Below are 23,864 nucleotides of genomic sequence, written 5' to 3' on the forward strand. Positions count from 1 at the left end.
AGCTGTCACACAGACAGCTCTCTCCAGCAACCAACGATCAGGGGAACGACTTCGGCATCGTTGAAACTGTCTTCAACGATGCCGAAGTCCCCCTGCAGCACCCGGGTAACCAGGGTAAACATCGGGTTACTAAGTGCAGGGCCGCGCTTAGTAACCCGATATTTACCCTGGTTACCATTTTAAAAGTAAAAAAAAAAAAAAAAACAACATACTCACATTCTGATATCTGTCATGTCCCCCGCCGGCGTCCACAGGGTTAAAACTGCTTTTGGCAATAGCACTGCTAATGCACGCGCTGCTGCCGAGAGCTTCCCTGCACTGAATGTGTCCGCACCGGCAGTAACACCGGTGACGTCACCGCTGTGCTCTGCTTTATGGCCGGCGCTGACACAGTCAGTGCAGGGAAGCTCTCAGCAGCAGCGCGTGCATTAGCAGCGCTCCTGCCGAAAGCAGTTTTAACCCTGTGGACGCCGGGGGACGTGACAGACATCAGAATGTACGTACTGTTTTTTTTTTACTTTTACAATGGTAACCAGGGTAAATATTGGGTTACTAAGCGTGGCCCTGCGCTTAGTAACCCGATATTTACCCTGGTTACAAGTGAACACATCGCTGGATCGGCGTCACACACGTCGATCCAGCCATGACAGCGGGTGATCGTCGACCAAAAAATGGTCCTGATCATTCCCCAACGACCAACGATCTCCCAGCAGGGGCCTGATCGTTGGTCGCTGTCACACATAACGAGATCGTTAGCGGGATCGTTGCTATGTCACCAAAAGTGTGACGTTGCAACGATAATGTTAACGATATCGTTATGTATGACTCAGCCTTTAATGAATCAGAAGCAACTGATGAGTGGTATGAACCTCGGGGACTAGAGGAAGATTTATGGTATAAGGATCACCACCACTTGTCATAAATTTGGGGATTGCCACTACCTCTTCCAGCCCTAGCTCTGTCCACTTTTATGACCATAGTTGAAAATGATATATTCACAAATATTCAAATGTCATGGTCATTTTAACCCACCTTGAATAAATCAGCAGTTTATGTCATTTTAAACTGGGCAATATATCTTATCAGAGAAATCTGTCTTTCCCCACTTATCAGCCACTTCTTCTCCCCTCTGCTTTCTGAACTCATGGACAGAGATGATGGACTTCCAAAACAGGGAGGAGTCTGGTTACCCAGCCTAAGCTCTGTGGAGATGGAAGGGTGGAGAAGGAGTGTGAGACACAGTGAGTAAACTTGTTGAGTCAGAGACATACAGATCATGCAGCAGTTGAGGATAATTTAGTTTATTATAAAGGTGAATTCACAGTAAATATGCTCTGTACTTTTGGATGCAATTTTGTAACTTGTGGGCCTCAATGTTACATCTTTAACCAGCTATCACAGGTTTTTGTCCAATGGGATCTTTGAGACTCCTCAAGTTTCACAGGTTCCACATCTGAACTCACTACAGTTACATGGGTCAGTTGAATGACCACAATGTCTCATGATTTGACCCCCTTAGACTTTTATCTTTGGGGTCATCTGAAGGCAATTGTCTATGCTGTGAATATATGAGATGTTCGGCATCTGAAACAATGGATTATGGAAGCCTGTGCTAGTATTTCTTCTGCGGTGTTGCCATCAGTGTGTCAAGAGAAGGAGAAGAGGGTTGCATTGATAATCCAACACAATGGTCAGCACTTTGAACACATTTTATAAGTGGTCATAAATAGAATAAAGATACGTTAAAACCAAGCACACCATTGTTTTTCTTGTGAAATTATCAATAAGTTTGGTCTGTCACATGACCCTCTTCCAAATGGAAAAAATAAAGTTGGGTCCAAAATGGACAACTTCAAAATGGCTGCCATGGTCACCACCCATCTTGAAAAGTTTTCCCTCTCCCATATACTAATGTGCCACAAACAGGAAGTTGATATCACAACCATTACCACTTTATTTAGGTGTATCCATATAATTGGCCCACCCTGTACATCTTATAACATTTACTACCAAAACTCCCAAGCAGCATGCCCACTGTTTTGGGGTCATACTCATCTCAGATTGTTTATTCACCCTCTATATCTAGTCATTTTCTTTTACCCCATTACCTTCACTTCAAAAACATCTCCTGAATCTGTATTTTCTTTTCTTTGAAACTGCAAAAACTGATATCTTACTGGTATTCATTTGTTCTGCAACTATTATGGAAAATTGGTTTGGATAAATCTATCCCTGGTTTGCTGCGGCCGTTCCCAATAAGACTGAGTATTTTGAGAGCTCATCAAGAATGAGACTGTACACTATGGTGACAGAATAACATTCCATCAATACTGACGGTTAATTGTACAGACATGGTTTTATAATTGCATATAGAAAGGGGGTTGTTAGGGGTGGTTAGTTAATTACCATATTGTCAAGCTCCTCCGCTATTGGTTATCTAAATATATATGGAATATTGTGATTAATGCACATATGAATGCTGATTAAGCAACTCATGTGTAGCTGTCTCCATTTTCTGCATCTAGGACAAAGTTGAAACATCTGATCATCACTTAGTACATCTGGTGCTGTTCCGCTTTTGCCTGGAAAGCCCCAAACAGTCTGTCTGGCTTATATCAGTTGATGTCAGCCATTTTAAGCAATTGATTATAGTGTATATATTAGCTGTGAGTATATATGAGTGTATATGCAAGTGAGATCTATATGAAATATATATATTTCCATCACACAACGCTGTACTAATCGGCTTCTATTTCACTAGAGGCTGCCCTTTTCAATTTATCCTGAATGCAGAATCCTGCCTCAACTTTCTGTCCAGCAACTACACAGATACCTCTACACTTTGCCAGTCATTGAAATGATTGCCCATCCACTATAGAATTGTAATGCAACATAAACTTATCACACACCACCATAAAGATCTCCACAGTTCTACCAGTTCTACACCACCTCACATCTGCTTCCTCATCTCTGCCTACCACACTGCACATACTCTCTGTTCTGCTAATGATCTAAGACTCACATTCTTCATAACCTCTGATTCCTATCTCCAAAACTTTTCTCGTTCTTTGCCAGTTTTCAGGAATGCACTATCCCAGAAAATCTAGTTATTTTCCAGTACCCATAGCTTTTAACTTTACCCTAAAAACACAACTCTTTAAAAGACAGGTTTATCACATCAAATCACTAATCTAACATAACTGGTTCTTTCTATCATCGGTTCCCAAACCTTTGATGCACTCAGCAGCACTTTGTGTCAGGACATGTACAGATGATGACTGATGACTGGTTGAGTAAACTTAACATGAATATCCTCATTTTTTATAAAGATAGCTTGATCATGCAGTATAAGCACCATTTACCTTTTGTAAGGTCCCTATTTCATGATAGATTCTAAGCTTGCAAGCAGAGTCCTCATTCATTTTATTTAAATTAGTGAATTACTGTTTGAGTTACTCTATAATGTCTGATAATTTTGCATATGCACCATCTAATTATAATGTATTAAGAAATATGTTGGAGATATATAAATACAATTATATTAAATTATTATTATTATTATTATTATTATTATTACAGAATAATGTTTATGCCCTAATCCATTGATTTTACATAGACCAAAACATTAAGTTGCATATTTCATAGCAGATTTAGCAAAATGAATATTACATGTTTATTTCATATGATTGATATTTTTCTTTATTACCGGGTCTACTGATGAAGTCTCTCATGTTAGTCCATAAAATTGAAAAGTAAAAAAAATACAATTGACTTTGAATGTTATTTAAAAACATTTCCCTGAACAACAAAATTGTTTTAAATCAAATTTCTGAATGCATCATAGATATTGCTTGAGGTGCTCTGCTTTACTTATATTGCTGAGCTTCCATAGCCAACTTTATTAAAGTTATAAATCACATAGTTTATGCTCATTGGACCCACTGGGCAGTGCTTACACAGCACTATAGTACATCTACTTTCTTTATCATTTATACGAAGGGCTGAATAATAATGATGTCATAAGGATAAGAAGAGTGGCCTTAATCTCAGTTAGGTCATTTCTATTTCTACAAAGGATTTTACTGGGATCTAAAGTACTGTGTAATCAGAACCACTGTAATTGCACATCTCTTAAAATTCCAATTGTCTCCAGCGATACAAGAACAGAGAAATGTAATCCTGGACATAATCCAAAGCAATTGCTTTTTCCTTAGAACAGTCTTGGGTAGCATAAAAGAACAATCTGAAACACTACAAAGATTGATATAATTAAATCTGTTTTACTACCATTTACTATGGTGCACAGTTAATGCAAATTGTTCTTCTTTTGTTTTATTGGCAGTCAAACTGTCACCTGTAAACAATAGAAGTCTCATTCTGATCGCATTCCCTAATTTATTTTGTTTATATTCACTTGAAATTTAAAGTAAATACATACTGCTTCAAGATTTGGTATACATTTTTACTGCTGATTCTGTGCTCTTTCTGAGACTTCCATGCACAACTCATTTCCAGAAACAAAAAGATTAAGACAGCCTCTAAAGTTAATTTCACCAGTTTCACTGAAATATAAAAAAGCTTGATGAATGAATCGCAAAGCCTCTAATTGCCCAGAAACCACAAATAACACTTTGAGGTCTCCTTGGTGTATGTTAAACCCCTATAGAGCTCTGTAATGCAAACACTAGGGTTGAGCGAAACGGGTCGTTCATTTTCAAAAGTCGCCGACTTTTGGCAAAGTCGGGTTTCATGAAACCCGATCCGACCCCTGTGCGGGGTCGGCCATGCGGTACGCGACTTTCGAGCCAAAGTCGCGTTTCAATGACGCGAAAAGCGCCATTTCTCAGCCAATGAAGGTGAACGCAGAGTGTGGGCAGCGTGATGACATAGGTCCTCACCATCTTAGAGAAGGGCATTGCAGTGATTGGCTTGCTGTCTGCGGCGTCACAGGGGCTATAAAGGGGCGTTCCCGCCGACCGCCATCTCACTGCTGCTGCTCTGAGCTTAGGGAGAGGTTGCTGCCGCTTCGTCAGAAGCAGGGATAGCGTTAGGCAGGGTCCATTAACCACCAAACCGCTTGTGCTGTAGCGATTTCCACTGTCCAACACCACCTTCGGTGTGCAGGGACAGTGGAAGCTACATTTTTTTTTTCCTCAGCGCTGTAGCTCATTGGGCTGCCCTAAAAGGCTCCCTGATAGCTGCATTGCTGTGTGTACGCCAATGTGCAAACCAACTGCTTTTTTCAAAGCACAAATCCTCTTGTTCCTTCCTTTCTGCACAGCTATCTTTTTTGTTTGTCCACACTTTTTATTTAATTTGTGCATCAGTCCACTCCTTATTGCTGCCTGCCATACCTGGCTGAGATTACTGCAGGGAGATAGTAATTGTAGGACAGTTCCTGTTTTTTTTTTTTTTTGTGGGAGATTAAGATTGGCATTTCTGCTAGAGTGCCATCCCTGTGTGTGCCATCTCTCACTCAGTGGGCCATAGAAAGCCTATTTATTTTTTTGCTTGATTTGGGTTCTAAAATCTACCTGAAAAAAAATCACTACATCAATCAGTGGGAGAAAAATATTGGCCTCGGGGCTTGTGTGCCTCTCCTGACTCCTGTGTGTGCCATCTCTCACTCAGTGGGCCTTAGAAAGCCTATTTATTTTTTTGCTTGATTTGGGTTCTAAAATCTACCTGAAAAAAAAATCACTACATCAATCAGTGGGAGAAAAATATTGGCCTCAGGGCTTGTGTGCCACTCCTGACTCCTGTGTGTGCCATCTCTCACTCAGTGGGCCATAGAAAGCCTTTTTTTTTTTTATTATTTGGTTTCTAAATTGTCCCTGAAAAAATCATTTTATCTTATTTGGTTTCTAAAGTCTCCCTGAAAAAAAATAAAATAAATAAAACAGTGGGAGATTAATATTGCCCTTTCTGCTTGTGTGCCAGTCTTGACTCCTGGGTGTGCCATCTCTCTCTCTCAAATTGTGGGCCATAGAAAGCCTATTTATTTTTTTGCTTGATTTGGGTTCTAAAATCTACCTGAAAAAAAAATCACTACATCAATCAGTGGGAGAAAAATATTGGCCTCAGGGCTTGTGTGCCACTCCTGACTCCTGTGTGTGCCATCTCTCACTCAGTGGGCCATAGAAAGCCTATTTATTTTTTTGCTTGATTTGGGTTCTAAAATCTACCTGAAAAAAAATCACTACATCAATCAGTGGGAGAAAAATATTGGCCTCAGGGCTTGTGTGCCACTCCTGACTCCTGTGTGTGCCATCTCTCACTCAGTGGGCCATAGAAAGCCTATTTATTTTTTTGCTTGATTTGGGTTCTAAATTGTCCCTGAAAAAATCATTTTATCTAATTTGGTTTCTAAAGTCTCCCTGTAAAAATCATTTTATCTTATTTGGTTTCTAAAGTCTCCCTGAAAAAAAAAAAAAATAGGTGGGAGATTAATATTGACATTTGTGCTTGAGTGACAGTCCTGCATGTGTGGCATCTCTGTGATTTGGTGCCACAGAAAACAGAGTGTGTAACATTGGGCCTGATTTTCCTTGTGGTCTCACCAACCTGTAAAGGGATATTGAAATCATACTGAAGTTATAGCTCACCGTGTAAGTTGTTTGACAGCAACAAATAAAGTTACTTTGGTTAAGTTTTTAAAACAATGAGGAAGTCTGGTGCAAGAGGTCGTGGCCGTGGGCGTTCATTGTCAGCTGGTAATGATGGTAGTGGTAGTAGAGCATCAGGTGGTCGTGGGGATAAAAATATTCCACCTAAGTCTGGAGCTGTGGAGCCAGGTTCGTCGTCTGGCTACACAAGGCCTCGAACGCTCTCTTTTCTGGGAGTAGGAAAACCGCTTTTAAAGCCGGAGCAGCAACAGCAAGTTTTGGCTTACCTTGCAGACTCAGCCTCAAGCTCTTTTGCCTCATCTTCTGAAACTGGCAAATGTAAAAACAGCGCGTCGCTTGTGGATGTTCACGGTCAGGGACAAGTCGCTTCCTTGTCCTCTTCAGCAAAAACAACAAGAGAGAAGGATGCAGCAGGCGACACAAGGGGTTACTCCATGGAGCTCTTTACACGTACCGTCCCTGGCTTAGAAAGTGAAACACTTAAGAGGCCATGCCCATTACAAGTAGATTCTGACATGGAGTGCACTGATGCACAGCCACAGCCAGAGTACTATGCTGCTCCTTTGACTCAGACCACAACATTGCCCTCTCAGGGTACTGATCCACAATCAGACCCTGATGAGACTATGTTGCCCCGCCACGAACGCTATACCACCGACCGACACGGTGACACAGACGAAGTTGCACACGAGCTCGAAGAGGAGGTAATAGATGACCCAGTTGTTGACCCCGATTGGCAGCCATTGGGGGAACAGGGTGCAGGCGGCAGTAGTTCAGAAGCGGAGGTGGAGGAGGGGCATAACATCGCAACAGGTTCCATCTGCCGGTCCCGTATCTGGGCCAAAACGCGTGTCAAAGCCAAAACCTGTTGGAGGACAGCGTGGCCATCCGGTTAAAGCTCAGTCTGCAATCCCTGAAAAGGGATCCGATGCTAGGAAGAGTGCAGTCTGGCATTTTTTTAAACAACATCCAATTGATCAGCGCAAAGTCATCTGTCAAAAATGTTCAACTAGCTTAAGCAGAGGTCAGAATCTGAAAAGTCTCAATACTAGTTGCATGCATAGACACTTAACCACCATGCATTTTCAAGCCTGGACTAACTACCAAACGTCCCTTAAGGTTGTAGCACCCTCGGCCAATGAAGCTAGTCATCAACGCAACATCCCTTCCGTCACTGTAAGGCCACCATTTTCCGCACCACCGGCAGTATCTGTGCAGGTTTCTTTGCCAGCCAAAAGCAGTCAGGGTCAGGGAATCACCAGTTTTGTAGGAGGAAATATTGCATCTAGGGCACCGGCGGAAACAATACCGTCTCCAACCGTCTCTCAGTCTGCCATGTCCACCGGCACACCCGAAAGTTCCACGATCTCCAGCTCTCCAGTCCAGCTCACCCTACATGAGACTCTGGTTAGAAATAGGAAGTACTTATCCTCGCATCCGCGTACACAGGGTTTTAACGCCCACATAGCTAGACTAATCTCGTTAGAGATGATGCCCTACCGGTTAGTTGAAAGCGAAGCTTTCAAAGCCCTGATGGAGTACGCTGAACCACGATACGAGCTACCCAGTCGACACTTTTTTTCCAGAAAAGCCATCCCAGCCCTGCACCAGCATGTTAAACAGTGCATCGTCCATGCACTCAGGCAATCTGTGAGTACAAAGGTGCACCTGACTACAGATGCATGGACCAGTAGGCATGGCCAGGGACGTTATGTGTCCATCACGGCACACTGGGTGAATGTGGTGGATGCAGGGTCCACAGGGGACATCAATTTCGGGACAGTTGTGCCTAGCCCACGGGCTAGGAAACAGTTGGCTGTAGGCGTTCGCACCCCCTCCTCCTCCTCCTCGTCCTCCTGCAGAAGCGACAGCTCTTCCACAGACCGCAGTCGGCCAACCACTCCATCGGCAGATGACACTGTTGCACACCAGTGGTCCCATTATGGGCCAGCTACTGGCAAGCGTCAGCAGGCTGTATTGGCTATGAAGTGTTTGGGCGACAACAGACACACCGCGGAAGTTCTGTCCGAGTTCTTGCAACAAGAAACGCAGTCGTGGCTGGGCAAAGTAGATCTTGAGGCAGGCAAGGTAGTGAGTGATAACGGAAGGAATTTCATGGCTGCCATCTCCCTTTCCCAACTGAAACACATTCCTTGCCTGGCTCACACCTTAAACCTGGTGGTGCAGTGCTTATTGAAAACTTATCCTGGGTTCTCCGACCTGCTCCTCAAAGTGCGTGGACTTTGCTCACATATCTGACGTTCGCCTGTACACTCCAGCCGTATGCAGACCTATCAGCGGTCTTTGAACCTTCCCCAGCATCGCCTAATCATAGACGTTGCAACAAGGTGGAACTCAACACTGCACATGCTTCAGAGACTGTGCCAACAGAGGCGGGCTGTTATGTTTTTGTGGGAGGATACACATACACGGGCAGGCAGTAGGATGGCAGACATGGAGTTGTCTGGTATGCAGTGGTCGAAGATACAAGACATGTGTCAAGTCCTTCAGTGTTTTGAGGAATGCACACGGCTGGATAGTGCAGACAATGCCATAATAAGCATGAGCATCCCCCTAATGTGTCTGCTGATGCAAAGTTTGACGCACATAAAGGATCAGGCGTCTGCACCAGAGGAAGAGGAAAGCCTTGATGACAGTCAGCCATTGTCTGGTCAGGGCAGTGTACAGGAAGAGGTAGCGGGCAAAGAGGAGGTGGAGGATGAGGAGGATGATGGGGATGAGTATATTTTTAATGAGGAAGCTTTCCCGGGGGCACTGGAAATTGGTTGCGTGGCAAGGCCGGGTTCTGGTTTTTTGAGGGACACAAGGGACGTAGATTTGCCTGAAACTGCCCCTCAACCAATCACAACTGGAGATTTGACAACTGGAACTTTGGCCCACATGGCGGATTATGCCTTACGTATCCTAAAAAGGGACACACGCATTACGAAAATGATGAACGATGACGATTACTGGTTGGCCTGCTTCCTTGATCCACGCTATAAAGGCAAATTGCAAAATATTATGCCACATGAGAACTTGGAACTAATATTAGCAACCAAACAATCAACTCTTGTTGACCGTTTGCTTCAGGCATTCCCAGCACACAGCGCACGTGATCATTCTCACACGAGCTCCAGGGGCCAGCAGACTAGGAGTGTTAGGGGTGCACACATCAGAAGTGGCATTGGACAGAGGGGTTTTCTGACCAGGTTGTGGAGTGATTTTGCTATGACCGCAGACAGGACAGGTACTGCTGCATCAATTGAAAGTGACAGGAGACAACATTTGTCCAGTATGGTTACTAACTATTTTTCATCCCTTATCAATGTTCTCCCTCAACCGTCATTCCCATTTGATTACTGGGCATCAATATTAGACACCTGGCCAGAATTGGCAGAATATGCATTGCAGGAGCTTGCTTGCCTGGCAGCTAGTGTCCTATCAGAAAGAGTATTCAGTGCTGCAGGTTCAATATTAACCGAAAAAAGGACTCGTCTGGCTACCCAAAATGTTGATGATCTAACATTCATTAAAATGAACCACAACTGGATTTCGAAATCTTTTGCCCCACCTTGCCCGGCCGACACCTAGCTTTCCTATGAAAAGCTCTTGCCTGTGGACTACTGTGAATTACTTTTCTAATGTCTAATTTGCTGCAGCTGATTGTCCAGCATACGACATGTTTACACCTCCCTAAATGGCCAAACTCCCCACACGGGGCCGTGGTATCGCGACTTGGCGCAAGCACCCGTGAGACTGCTGTTTGTCTGAAGAGGTGGGTGTGCTCGCTTTTGGTCGACGGCATTGCTACTGGGTCCCTCATAGTACAATAAAGTGTCTCTGGCGGTGGTGGTGCGCACCCAACGTCAGACACACTGTTGTAACATGAGGGGCCCTGGGCCTGTACCGCCGGCCACAAGAGAGTTCACCCACCCCCAGGTCAAACATTGCTCTACCACTTCCACAGTTATCTCTCACACTTCCACCAATATTTAGTCTATGCACTGACATCCTTCCATACCTGCCACTGACAATACCATTGTGTTGACATGTATGATGGTACTTAACATAGTCAGGGGCAGTGTCCTCTATTTACCACAGTAAATACTTTGCGCTAAATTAGTAGGTCTGAAACAACGCAGAGGATCCCACCCCTGAACCTAATGATTGCACCCTTTAGTGTTTTTGTTTTGTTTTAATGCGAGACATTCACATTTATTTGTTGTTTTGGACTACTAACTGGCAGACACTCATTACAATCGGCCTACGTTGACCAGACCAATGCTGCCCATGTACCCCTGGAACCAATTATAAAGTGCCTACAGCCAGCCCATTTTATTATGTTAGGCCTTCGAAGCCTGTCTGCAGTCCCTCCTTCCACTAGGCCTCCACTGACCAGACCACTGCTGCCCGTATACCCCTGGAACCTATTTTACAGTGAATAGAGCCTGCCCATTTTATTATGTTAGGCCTTCGAAGCCTGTCTGCAGTCCCTCCTTCCACTAGGCCTCCACTGACCAGACCACTGCTGCCCGTGTACCCCTGGAACCTATTTTACAGTGCATAGAGCCTGCCCATTTTATTATGTTAGGCCTTCGAAGCCTGTCTGCGGTCCCTCCTTCCACTAGGCCTCCACTGACCAGACCACTGCTGCCCGTGTACCCCTGGAACCAATTATAAAGTGCCTACAGCCAGCCCATTTTTTTTATGTTAGGCCTTCGAAGCCTGTCTGCGGTCCCTCCTTCCACTAGGCCTCCACTGACCAGACCACTGCTGCCCATGTACCCCTGGAACCTATTTTACAGTGCATAGAGCCTGCCCATTTTATTATGTTAGGCCTTCGAAGCCTGTCTGCGGTCCCTCCTTCCACTAGGCCTCCACTGACCAGACCACTGCTGCCCGTGTACCCCTGGAACCTATTTTACAGTGCATAGAGCCTATTTTTTTATTTTATTTAATATTAATAAAGCCATGATGGACTACGCTGTACCACGCTATGAGCTACCCAGTTGACAATTCTTTTGCGAGAAAAGCCATCCCACCCCTCCACCAGCATGTTAAAGACCACATTGTCCTTGCATTCTGTCAATCTGTGAGTCCCAAGGTACACCTGACAACAGACACATGGACCTGTAGGCATGGCCACGGAAGGTTACGTGTCCTTTGTGGCGCAATGGGTTAATGTATTGGAAGCATGGTCCACACAGGGGACAGCCTGGTAAGTCTGTCTGCAGTCCCTAATTCAAGTTGTCCTCAAATGAATAAATCTGAGCTTCCACCTTCTGGATCTCATTAAGTGCTGTTTTTTAAAAGATTGTTGGTTCCGGCCTACTAACGGTGTCTGCCCCTGCCTGGTGTTGTCCTCCACTGAACAAAGCTGAGCTTCCACCTTCTTGCTCTCTTTAAGTGCAGTGCTTTTAAAAATAGGTGGTTATGGGCCTACTAACGGTGTCTGCCCCTGCCTGGTGTTGTCCTCAACTGAATAAAGCTGAGCTTCTACCTTCTGGCTCTGATTAAGTGCTGTTTTTTAAAAGATTGTTGGTTCTGGCCTACTAACGGTGTCTGCCCCTGCCTGGTGTTGTCCTCAACTGAATAAAGCTGAGCTTCTACCTTCTGGCTCTCATTAAGTGCTGTTTTTTAAAAGATTGTTGGTTCCGGCCTACTAACGGTGTCTGCCCCTGCCTGGTGTTGTCCTCCACTGAACAAAGCTGAGTTTCCACCTTCTTGCTCTCTTTAAGTGCTGTGCTTTTAAAAATAGGTGGTTATGGGCCTACTAACGGTGTCTGCCCCTGCCTGGTGTTGTCCTCAACTGAATAAAGCTGAGCTTCTACCTTCTGGCTCTGATTAAGCTTTTTTTTTTTAATTGCTGTATGGGACCTAATACCTCTGTTTGCTGCTCCCTGGTGTTTGTCCTCAACTGAATAAAGCTGAGCTTCAACCTTCTGGCTCTCATTAAGTGCTGTTATTTTAAAAATTGGTGGTTAGGGCCTACTAACGGTGTCTGCCCCTCCCTGGTGTTTGCCCTCAACTGAAAAAAGCTGAGCTTCTACCTTCTGGCTCTCATTAAGTGCTGTTATTTTAAAAATTGGTGGTTAGGGCCTACTAACGGTGTCTGCCCCTGCCTCGTGTTGTCCTCAACTGAATAAAGCTGAGCTTCTACCTTCTGGCTCTCATTAAGTGCTGTTTTTTAAAAGATTGTTGGTTCCGGCCTACTAACGGTGTCTGCCCCTGCCTGGTGTTGTCCTCCACTGAACAAAGCTGAGTTTCCACCTTCTTGCTCTCTTTAAGTGCTGTGCTTTTAAAAATAGGTGGTTATGGGCCTACTAACGGTGTCTGCCCCTGCCTGGTGTTGTCCTCAACTGAATAAAGCTGAGCTTCTACCTTCTGGCTCTGATTAAGCTTTTTTTTTTTTTTTTTTTTTTTAAATTGCTGGATGGGGCCTAATACCTCTGTTTGCTGCTCCCTGGTGTTTGTCCTAAACTGAATAAAGCTGAGCTTCAACCTTCTGGCTCTCATTAAGTGCTGTTATTTTAAAAATTGGTGGTTAGGGCCTACTAACGGTGTCTGCCCCTCCCTGGTGTTTGCCCTCAACTGAATAAAGCTGAGCTTCAACCTTCTGGCTCTCATTAAGTGCTGTTATTTTAAAAATTGGTGGTTAGGGCCTACTAACGGTGTCTTCCCCTGCCTGATGTTGTCCTCAACTGAATAAAGCTGAGCTTCTACCTTCTGGCTCTCATTAAGTGCTGTTTTTTAAAAGATTGTTGGTTCCGGCCTACTAACGGTGTCTGCCCCTGCCTGGTGTTGTCCTCCACTGAACAAAGCTGAGTTTCCACCTTCTTGCTCTTTTTAAGTGCTGTGCTTTTAAAAATAGGTGGTTATGGGCCTACTAACGGTGTCTGCCCCTGCCTGGTGTTGTCCTCAACTGAATAAAGCTGAGCTTCTACCTTCTGGCTCTTATTAAGCTTTTTTTTTTTTTTTTTAATTGCTGGATGGGCCTAATACCTCTGTTTGCTGCTCCCTGGTGTTTGTCCTCAACTGAATAAAGCTGAGCTTCTACCTTCTGGCTCTCATTAAGTGCTGTTTTTTAAAAAATTGGTGGTTCCGGCCTACTAACTGTGTCTGCCCCTCCCTGGTGTTGTCCTCAACTGAATAAAGCTGAGCTTCAACCTTCTGGCTCTCATTAAGTGCTGTTTTTTTAAAAATTGGTGGTTAGGGCCTACTAACGGTGTCTGCCCCTCCCTGGTGTTTGCCCTCAACTGAATAAAGCTGAGCTTCATCCTTCTGGCTCTCATTAAGTGCTGTGTTTTCAAAAATTGGTGGTTAGGGCCTACTAACGGTGTCTGCCCCTCCCTGGTGTTTGCTCTCAACTGAATAAAGCTGAGCTTCATCCTTCTGGCTCTCATTGAGTGCTGTGTTTTCAAAAATTGGTGGTTAGGGCCTACTAACGGTGTCTGCCCCTCCCTGGTGTTTGCTCTCAACTGAATACAGCTGAGCTTCATCCTTCTGGCTCTCATTAAGTGCTGTGTTTTCAAAAATTGGTGGTTAGGGCCTACTAACGTTGTCTGCCCCTCCCTGGTGTTTTTCCTCAACTGAATAAAGCTGAGCTTCAACCTTCTGGCGTTGGGCCTATAGTATCAGATATTAAACTGCATTTGGCCTTCAACATTGGTTACGGCCTACTAATGGTGTCTGCCCCTGCCTGGTGTTTTTCCTCAACTGAATAAAGCTGAGCTTCAACCTTCTGGCTCTCATTAAGTGCTGTTATTTTAAAAATTGGTGGTTAGGGCCTACTAACGGTGTCTGCCCCTCCCTGGTGTTTGCCCTCAACTGAATAAAGCTGAGCTTCAACCTTCTGGCTCTCATTAAGTGCTGTTATTTTAAAAATTGGTGGTTAGGGCCTACTAACGGTGTCTGCCCCTCCCTGGTGTTTGCCCTCAACTGAATAAAGCTGAGCTTCAACCTTCTGGCTCTCATTAAGTGCTGTTATTTTAAAAATTGGTGGTTAGGGCCTACTAACGGTGTCTGCCCCTCCCTGGTGTTTGCCCTCAACTGAATAAAGCTGAGCTTCAACCTTCTGGCTTTGGGCCTATAGTATCAGATATTAAACTGCATTTGGCCTACTAGTGTGGTTGGGCCCTTAAAACAGTGTCTGCTGCTCCTGGGTTTGCTACTCCACTGAACAAAGCAATGCCGCCTGTTTAGTCCTGTCCTGTTACCAATTTTGAACTGCATTTAGCCCACTTTATTCTTTGGCCCTATATCTGTTTCCTCCTCATCCTGCCCATTGCCCAGCCACTGCTAGATGAGTCTGCTGGTACATTGACCTAGACCACTACATTCCCCTTGCACTCTACACAGCCAGAATCTGACCCTGCTGAAAGTAAGGTTCCCCTTCCCGCATGTTATACCACCTTACACAGGGACAAAGAGGAAGGTGCAGATGAAAGTGCAGGTTCCTTCATCAGGTGGGGGGGCATACTCGTTGGCGATGTCACTGGCACAGGGCCCCTCAGAGTACGCAAAAGTGTCGCTGCTGGTGGGAGGCGCCCCTGCCGTGCAAACACACCGCTGTACTTTGAGGGGCCCTGTGCCAGTGCCAATGCGAACAAGTGTGCCCACCTGCACTTGCAACGTTGAAATACTTTCCTCTCCCTGCTCCACCGCCGTGACGTAGTCCACGATTCCTGGGCCCACTAAAACCTTGAACCAGCCCTACCCCCCACAAATTTGCCAAATGACCCCCAAGTTCCATTGAACAACTATTATAAAGTTAATTAAGATTGACAAGCTTCAGAAACAAGAATGGATGTTTTTGGCATTAAAATGGGCACTGTAGGTGTTTTCCTGGCCTCCACTCACTGTCGACTATGCTTCCCCATTGACTTGCATTGGGTTTCGTGTTTCGGTCGATCCCCGACTATTAGCGATAATCGGCCGACTGCACTCGACTCGACTCTGGACAAAGTCGGGTTTCACAAAACCCGACTCGACCTTAAAAAAATTAAAGTCGCTCAACCCTAGCAAACACTCATTTAATAATGTCCAAGTGACGTCATCCTATCTACATGAAAATTGCTGATAACCTAGCAAGCTATTTAATTGGACTCTGCAGTGTCAGATTTTTCTGACTTTTTAAATTGTAGAAATGATCCAAAAATTATTACTTTCTTGGGCAAACACCTGCCCTGCTTATGTTTGTATAAAGGTGGTAAGAATGAAATAAGCTGTGTCTTTATCACTTAGGGAATGAAAAAAATTATTCTTGTCGTGGAAGTATAAAGAGCTTTGTTTTTCGGCAAATGAAGAAGCCATAGCTTTTTCACTATCAGTCTAAAAATTATTCCTATATTTATGGAGGCAAAACAAGTGTACTTGTTTAAACATGAAAAAGTAATGGCCAGCAGAGCTGAAAGTTCTGTTGCTGATAATGATGCCCACTTTTTTCTGTGGCGTAGATTTTTTTATATCAGCACAACCTTTTGGTTTGACATACATTTTGAGCACAAGTGTAATATTGAAATTGTGACAAATTATTTTTATCACATTTTTTCACCATGATAACATGAAGACATGAAGGTTATGGTGAATGGTTAACGATTAATGGCCGCTGATATGCCATTTTACGGCTGCCATTGAAGAGCCTTATTTTTCAGTGCCACTTTTTCATAGTGATGAGGAGTAAGAGTGTAGTGCCCCCAGTGGGCAATAATCCCAATAGTGTAAGCTGAACATGACAGCTGACAGCCTGCAGAAGTGGCCCAACCAGTTTTGGAATCAATTTGAATTGATTAATGCAACAGTGACATCTAAGTGGTTAATAAAGGGAGAGGACTCATTCTTTAACTATATCAGCTTCCTGCGATCAAATCCACAGGTGCCAATAGTTGCCATCGCACCCTGAGAAAGGGCCTAAGGCCGGAGTCACACTGGTGTAAAATACGGACGAGTGCTATGCGAGAAAACATCGCATAGCACCCGGACCAGTGTTAATCTATGTGGAAGCTCACATCACTGTTTTTTTCTTGGGCGTAATCTACATGCAAGTGAAATTGCAGCATGCTGTGATTTTACGCGTATATCGGCAGAGTCTCTCCAATGCAAATCTATGGGTGAGAAAAAAAATTGGACACCACACGGACCATCAGTGTGACTTGCGAGAAATATGCCCACATTTTCTTCATTTCAGCCCATTAAGCCTTTAAATTCATTGGGGAAAAGCAGTGAGAAATGTAAAGCCATATGCATGTCATAAGAAATACATAGGTGCGAGAAAATCGCATCATCGCATTGCAAACGCATTACACACGGATGACCATAAGGAGAACATTTGTGCAACTCGCAGAGAAAATCGGACCGATTTTTCATACGTTAAATGTGACTCAGGCCTAGCAGGCTGACTTAGAGCAGAACCGACATGTCTCATGCACTGTATTTATTCCATACACCCAAAATAAATCTCTTCTATATGGTGAAAACTGTAAAAATACTAAGAAAAAATTTGTCAAAAATAAAGTTTTTTTTATCATACTGTCACACAAAAAATGGCATAAAGAGCGATAAAAATGTCATGTAAAAAAATGGTATCAATGAAAATGCCAAATTATCACAAAAGAAAGCAAACTACCACACAGCTCTTATGGCAAAAAAAAAGTTATAGCTCTCAAAATATGGTGATGCAAAAACAAATAGTAGTGTGCAAAAGTAACAAAGCATTAAAAATAATATAAAACTGGTATCGCTGTAATTGCACTGACCCAAAGAATAAATCAATTTTATCACTTTTGCAACAATGAGAGCCCAACCAAAAATTAATATGAAAGCAATAACTGTATTGTTGTTTTTTGTTCAATTTGTATCTGAAAAATCTGAATAAATAGCAAAAGGGGGATATATGATGTGCCGAAAACAGGCCAATAGGCTAAATGAGTGGTGAGCAGTGATATAAGTATTAATTTTTTCAAACAATTTTTTTGTCCCTCTATGGTTCAGCAAAATGCTGACTGCAGCTTGTCGCTATTTTGCTGAATTCTCGCAGAGAGAAATGCAAAAAAATCTATATTACGGAGAATAAGGATTCTTGTAAACTTCAAGGAGAATTCAGTTTCACTCAAATGTATACACTCATCTTTAGTTATTTGCTTGAGTTTCCAGACTCCAGTAATGTACCTGTAACTAGAGATGAGTGAACCTTTCAAGTTTCGGTTCAGATTGGCGAACGTCCATATGTTTGCCGAACAGTTCGCCCACCATATCCGAACCCCAATGAATTCAATGGGAGACAAAGCCAAAGACATAGACAACACTTTCGGGGAAGCCAAAAAAGCTGCCAAAACAGCTCAAATTAGGATCAGACACAGGGGAAAGTGGCATCAATTGACCAAGAGAAGAAATAGTATAATTGTGCAGCATTCATGCATGGGACAGTGATTGGACCATCATTTCTAGCTTAATCATTGATCAGTAACAGATGCATGAATGACAGGTATAGCCCTGTAGCTCCAAGAGCATGAAGGAGGCCCAACTTGGAGTTCAAATATTCCCAAATTACAGGCAGACACCAGGAAAAGAGGCAGCAAATGACCCACAGTAGAAATTTTATAAGGCACAGCAGCAGTCAGGCATGGGCAATTAATGAGCAAGGATCTGGGCTAGCATTTACTGCTTTGAATTTAAGTTCAAATTAAGAGGTGGATGACGGATCCGTGTAGGCCGCCTGCTGTACTGGGAGCCCAGATACCTCATGCAACAGCTCAAACTGCTTTTCTGCTCAGCCACACTTCCGTAGATTACTATTGGTAAAAAAAAATTAAGGATAGTGACACAGGTAATTAATTGACCAATTCACCCACAATAGAAATTTGATAGTGGCACAGCAGCAGTCAGCCATGGGTCATGCATGAGCTATCAGGGTCTGGGCCAGCATTTACAGCTTTGAATTTAACTTCTGAAGGACCATGGGTATTTCTGTTTTTGCGTTTCCATTTTTTGCTCCCTTTCTTCCCACGGTTATAACTTTTTAATTTTCCATCAATATGGCCATGTGAGGGCTTGTTTTTTGCAGGACAAGCTGTAATTTTGAATAACACCAATAATTTTACCATATCATGTACTGGAAAACTGGAAAAAAAATTCCAAATGCAGTGAAATTTCAAAAAATGTGCAATTCCACAATTATTTTTTTGATTTTTTTTACCATATTCACTAAATGCTACAATTGACCTTACAATATGAATCTGCAGGTCATTGTGAGTTCATAGACACCAAACATGTCTAGGTTACTTTTATTTAAGTGGTGAAAAAAAATTCCAAAGTTTGTAAAAAAAAAAAAAAATGTTGCCATTTTCCGAGACTCATAGCGTCTCCATTTTTCGGGATCTGGGGCCGAGTGAGGGTTTATTTTTTGTGCAACAATCTGTCGTATTCACTAATACTATTTTGGTGTGTATACGATCTTTTGATCACCCGTTATTGCATTTTATTGCAATGTTGCAGCGACTAAAAAACGTAATTCTGGGGTTTCGATTTATTTTTTTGCTACGCTGTTTATCGATTTGATTAATTATTTTTATATATTGATAGATCGGGCGATTCTGAACATGGTGTTACCAAATATGTGTATATTTGTTTTTTTATTGCTTTATTTTGAATGGGGTGAATGGGGGGTGATTTGAACTTTAATATATATATATATATATATATACACATATAATTTTTTTTTTACATTTTTTTACTTTTAACTTGTTTCAGTAGACCCCATAGGAGACTAGAAGCTGTAATCATCTGATCGCTTGTACTACCTAGCGCAGGGCTGCAGCTCAGCTCTATGTAGCAGAAATGCTCACTTGCTATGAGCGCCAACTGCTGGGCGGTGCTCATAGCTATCTGGCTATGACAACCACAGGGGTCTTCTGCTGACCCAGGCTTGTCATGCCAACCCTTTGGCGACCCACGGTCATATGATATGGGCGCAGATGGGTGGAGGTGAATGACGCACTTCCTGCATGTGTATGTTATATGCCGCTGTCAAAGTTTGATATCGGCATTTAACATGTTAACAGCTGCGGGTAGATCACGATTCCACCGTGGCTGTTAGGGGCACATGACAGCTGATCAGATCAGCTGTCATGTGCCAGAAAAGGTGTGGGCTTATCGCCAGAGCCTTCACCAAACAGGGGTAGGCGTCCAATGTTGGAAAAATCCATCATTGGACGTTAAGGGGTTAAGTTTAAATTAAGATTAGGTGGGTGAGGGATTGGTTTAGGCCTGCTGGATTGGGAGCCCTGATACCTCATGCAACAGCTAAAACTGCTTTTTTTCTCAGCCACACACAGCTGGCACAAACAGAGTACTATTGGTTGAAAAATTTAAGAATAGTAACACAGATCGTTTACTGAAAGTAAGTGCAGGTCTGCCAGTCTGGAAGCCCTACTGCTACAGGCAACACACATGAAGGAGACCCAGCTTGGAGTCCAAACATTTCCAAAATATAGGGGCAGACACCACTAAAGAGGCATCAGTTTCCCCAAAGCAGAAATAGTATAATGGGGCCCTTCCACTTCAGGCAACACACCATTTTGGAGTCTCCACATTTCAGAAAATTATTGTAACACACCACTGCAGTGGCAGTAATTTCCCCTAAGTCAAAATATTACCCAACATTTTTAAAAACTTCTGTTACTGGACGGGCTACTTGACACAATTACTTTGTCAGCCGCACAACGATATTACTTATTACACCTTACATGTGAAGAGGAGTATACATAATAAAAGCAAATACAATAATCTTCAACAATACAAGTTGGTACAGGAAGAGAGAGGACCATGCCCATCAGGGCTTACAGTTTACAAGGGTGAGGGTACATTAGGTGAGGGTAGAACTGGTCCTGCAGTGGTATGATGGAATGATGGTTACTGTAGCTTGTAGGCTTGTCGAAAGAGGTGGCTTTTCAGGTTCCTTTTGAAGGTTTCCATAGTAGGTGAGAGTCTGATTTGTTAGGGTAGAGAGTAGAGATGAGCGAACCTTTTAAGGTTTGGTTCGGTTTGGTTCGACAAACATGTTTGTTGAACGGTTCAACAAACATGTTCGACAAATGGTTCAACGAACATACCCAATCTCAATTAAATTCGAAAGGTGGACAAACCAAACATAAACACAACACCTTAAAGGGTGACAAAAAGCTTCCCGAACAGCAAACATTAGGGGCAAGTTCCATGAAAAGTGGCATCAATTGACCCACAGTAGAAATTTGCTAATGGTTCAGCAGCATAAAGACATGGGCCATGCATGAGGTATCAGTGTCTGGCCTAGAATTTACAGCTTTGAATTAAAATTTCAATGAAGACTTGTTGGTTAAGGAAGCAGTGTAAACCTTCTTTGCTGGGAGCCCTGAAACCTCATGAAACAGCTTTTTTTTTTTTTCACAGCCACACTGAGATGGCACACGTACTATTGGTAGGAAAATGTAAGGAAAGTAACACAGGTTGTTGATTTATCAATTCCAAAAGTAGAACATTTTATAATGGTACAGAAGCAGTTACCCATGGGCTATACATCAGGTATCAGGGACTAGGCCAGCATTTATAGCTTTGAATTGAAGTTTCAATGAAGATAGAAAGAGAAATAGAAATACATGCAGCCTCACGCTCCAGTCCCAGTGCAGGTGGCAGTGCCGGGTATTGATGAGAGAGACTCCCGCGAGTTCCTGGCATCACACTCGCAATCGTGACCCTGGCCTAAGGCTGAAGTCACACTAGCGATTTTAAAATCCATCCGATTTTGATACAGAACAGTCGGACAAGTGTAATGCAAGTGTCATGCAAGTGTCATTCAATTTTTATGTAAGTACAATCTGATTTTTTCACGCCAAGCATCCGATGTACATCTGAATGCAGTGTGATTGCTATCCGACTGCAATGTGATTTTAACATAAGCTTTTTCATAGATAAATTCTCTAAGTCATTTGCATATCATTTTCAAAGGAAATATTCTTCAAAACAGATAGATAGATAGATAGATAGATAGATAGATAGATAGATAGATAGATAGAATAAAAGCTGGCAATTGATGTGCCACGTACAGTTAAATCCAGAGTGACAGGTTAGAATACAATAAATAGATTACATATACACACATAGAATACAGAGATACATAGATGTCAAGAGAATGCCAGGAGTGTGCAAAGCAGTCATCAAAGCAAAAGGTGGCCACTTTGAAGAACCTAGAATATAAGACATAATTTCAGCTGTTTCACACTTTATTGTGAAGTATATAATTCCACATGTGTTAATTCATAGTTTTGATGCCTTCAGTGTGAATGTACAATTTTCATAGTCAAGAAAATACAGAAAAATCTTTAAATGAGAAGGTGTGTCCAAACTTTTGGTCTGTAATGTATATATATATAAATATAAATATATATATATATATATATATATATATATATATATAAATAAATAAATATATATATATATATATATATATATATATATATATACAGTGGGGGGGAAGTATTTGGTCAACCACCAATGCTAGTTCTTCCGCTTAAAAAGATGAGAGAGGCCAGTAATTGACATCATAGGTGGACCACCTGGATTTTCTGGATTTATTTTCTCATTTTGACTCTCATAGCTGTGGTCTACATATGATGTCAATTACAGGCCTCTCTCATTTTTTTAAGTGGGAGAACTTGCACAACTGGAGGCTGACAAAATACTTTTTTTCCCCACTGTGTATATATATATATATATATATATATATATATATATATATATACAGTGGGGCAAAAAAGTATTTAGTCAGTCAGCAATAGTGCAAGTTCCACCACTTAAAAAGAAGAGAGGCGTCTGTAATTTACATCACAGGTAGACCTCAGCTATGGGAGACAAACTGAGAAAAAAAAATCCAGAAAATCACATTGTCTGTTTTTTTATCATTTTATTTGCATATTATGGTGGAAAATAAGTATTTGGTCAGAAACAAACAATCAAGATTTCTGGCTCTCACAGACCTGTGACTTCTTCTTTAAGAGTCTCCTCTTTCCTCCACTCATTACCTGTAGTAATGGCACCTGTTTAAACTTGTTATCAGTATAAAACTGCTTAAGCCAGTATATGTCCGGGCCCGTCTGAAGTTTGCTAGAGAGCATTTGGATGATCCAGAGGAGTTTTGGGAGAATGTCCTATGGTCTGATGAAACCAAACTGGAACTGTTTGGTAGAAGCACAACTTGTCGTGTTTGGAGGAAAAAGAATACTGAGTTGCATCCATCAAACACCATACCTACTGTAAAGCATGGTGGTGGAAACATCATGCTTTTGGGCTGTTTCTCTGCAAAGGGGCCAGGACGACTGATCCGGGTACATGAAAGAATGAATGGGGCCATGTATCGTGAGATTTTGAGTGCAAACCTCCTTCCATCAGCAAGGGCATTGAAGATGAAACGTGGCTGGGTCTTTCAACATGACAATGATCCAAAGCACATCGCCAGGGCAACGAAGGAGTGGCTTCGTAAGAAGCATTTCAAGGTCCTGGAGTGGCCTAGCCAGTCTCCAGATCTCAACCCTATAGAAAACCTTTGGAGGGAGTTGAAAGTCCGTGTTGCCAAGCGAAAAGCCAAAAACATCACTGCTCTAGAGGAGATCTGCATGGAGGAATGGGCCAACATACCAACAACAGTGTGTGGCAACCTTGTGAAGACTTACAGAAAACGTTTGACCTCTGTCATTGCCAACAAAGGATATATTACAAAGTATTGAGATGAAATTTTGTTTCTGACCAAATACTTATTTTCCACCATAATATGCAAATAAAATGATAAAAAAACAGACAATGTGATTTTCTGGATTTTTTTTTTCTCAGTTTGTCTCCCATAGTTGAGGTCTACCTATGATGTAAATTACAGACGCCTCTCATCTTTTTAAGTGGTGGAACTTGCACAACTGGAGGCTGACAAAATACTTTTTTTCCCCACTGTGTATATATATATATATATATATATATATATATATATACAGTGGGGCAAAAAAGTATTTAGTCAGTCAGCAATAGTGCAAGTTCCACCACTTAAAAAGATGAGAGGCGTCTGTAATTTACATCATAGGTAGACCTCAACTATGGGAGACAAACTGAGAAAAAAAAATCCAGAAAATCACATTGTCTGTTTTTTTATCATTTTATTTGCATATTATGGTGGAAAATAAGTATTTGGTCAGAAACAAACAATCAAGATTTCTGGCT

Source organism: Ranitomeya variabilis, chromosome 1 (genome assembly GCF_051348905.1).
Source record: "Ranitomeya variabilis isolate aRanVar5 chromosome 1, aRanVar5.hap1, whole genome shotgun sequence".
Lineage (NCBI taxonomy): Eukaryota > Metazoa > Chordata > Amphibia > Anura > Dendrobatidae > Ranitomeya > Ranitomeya variabilis.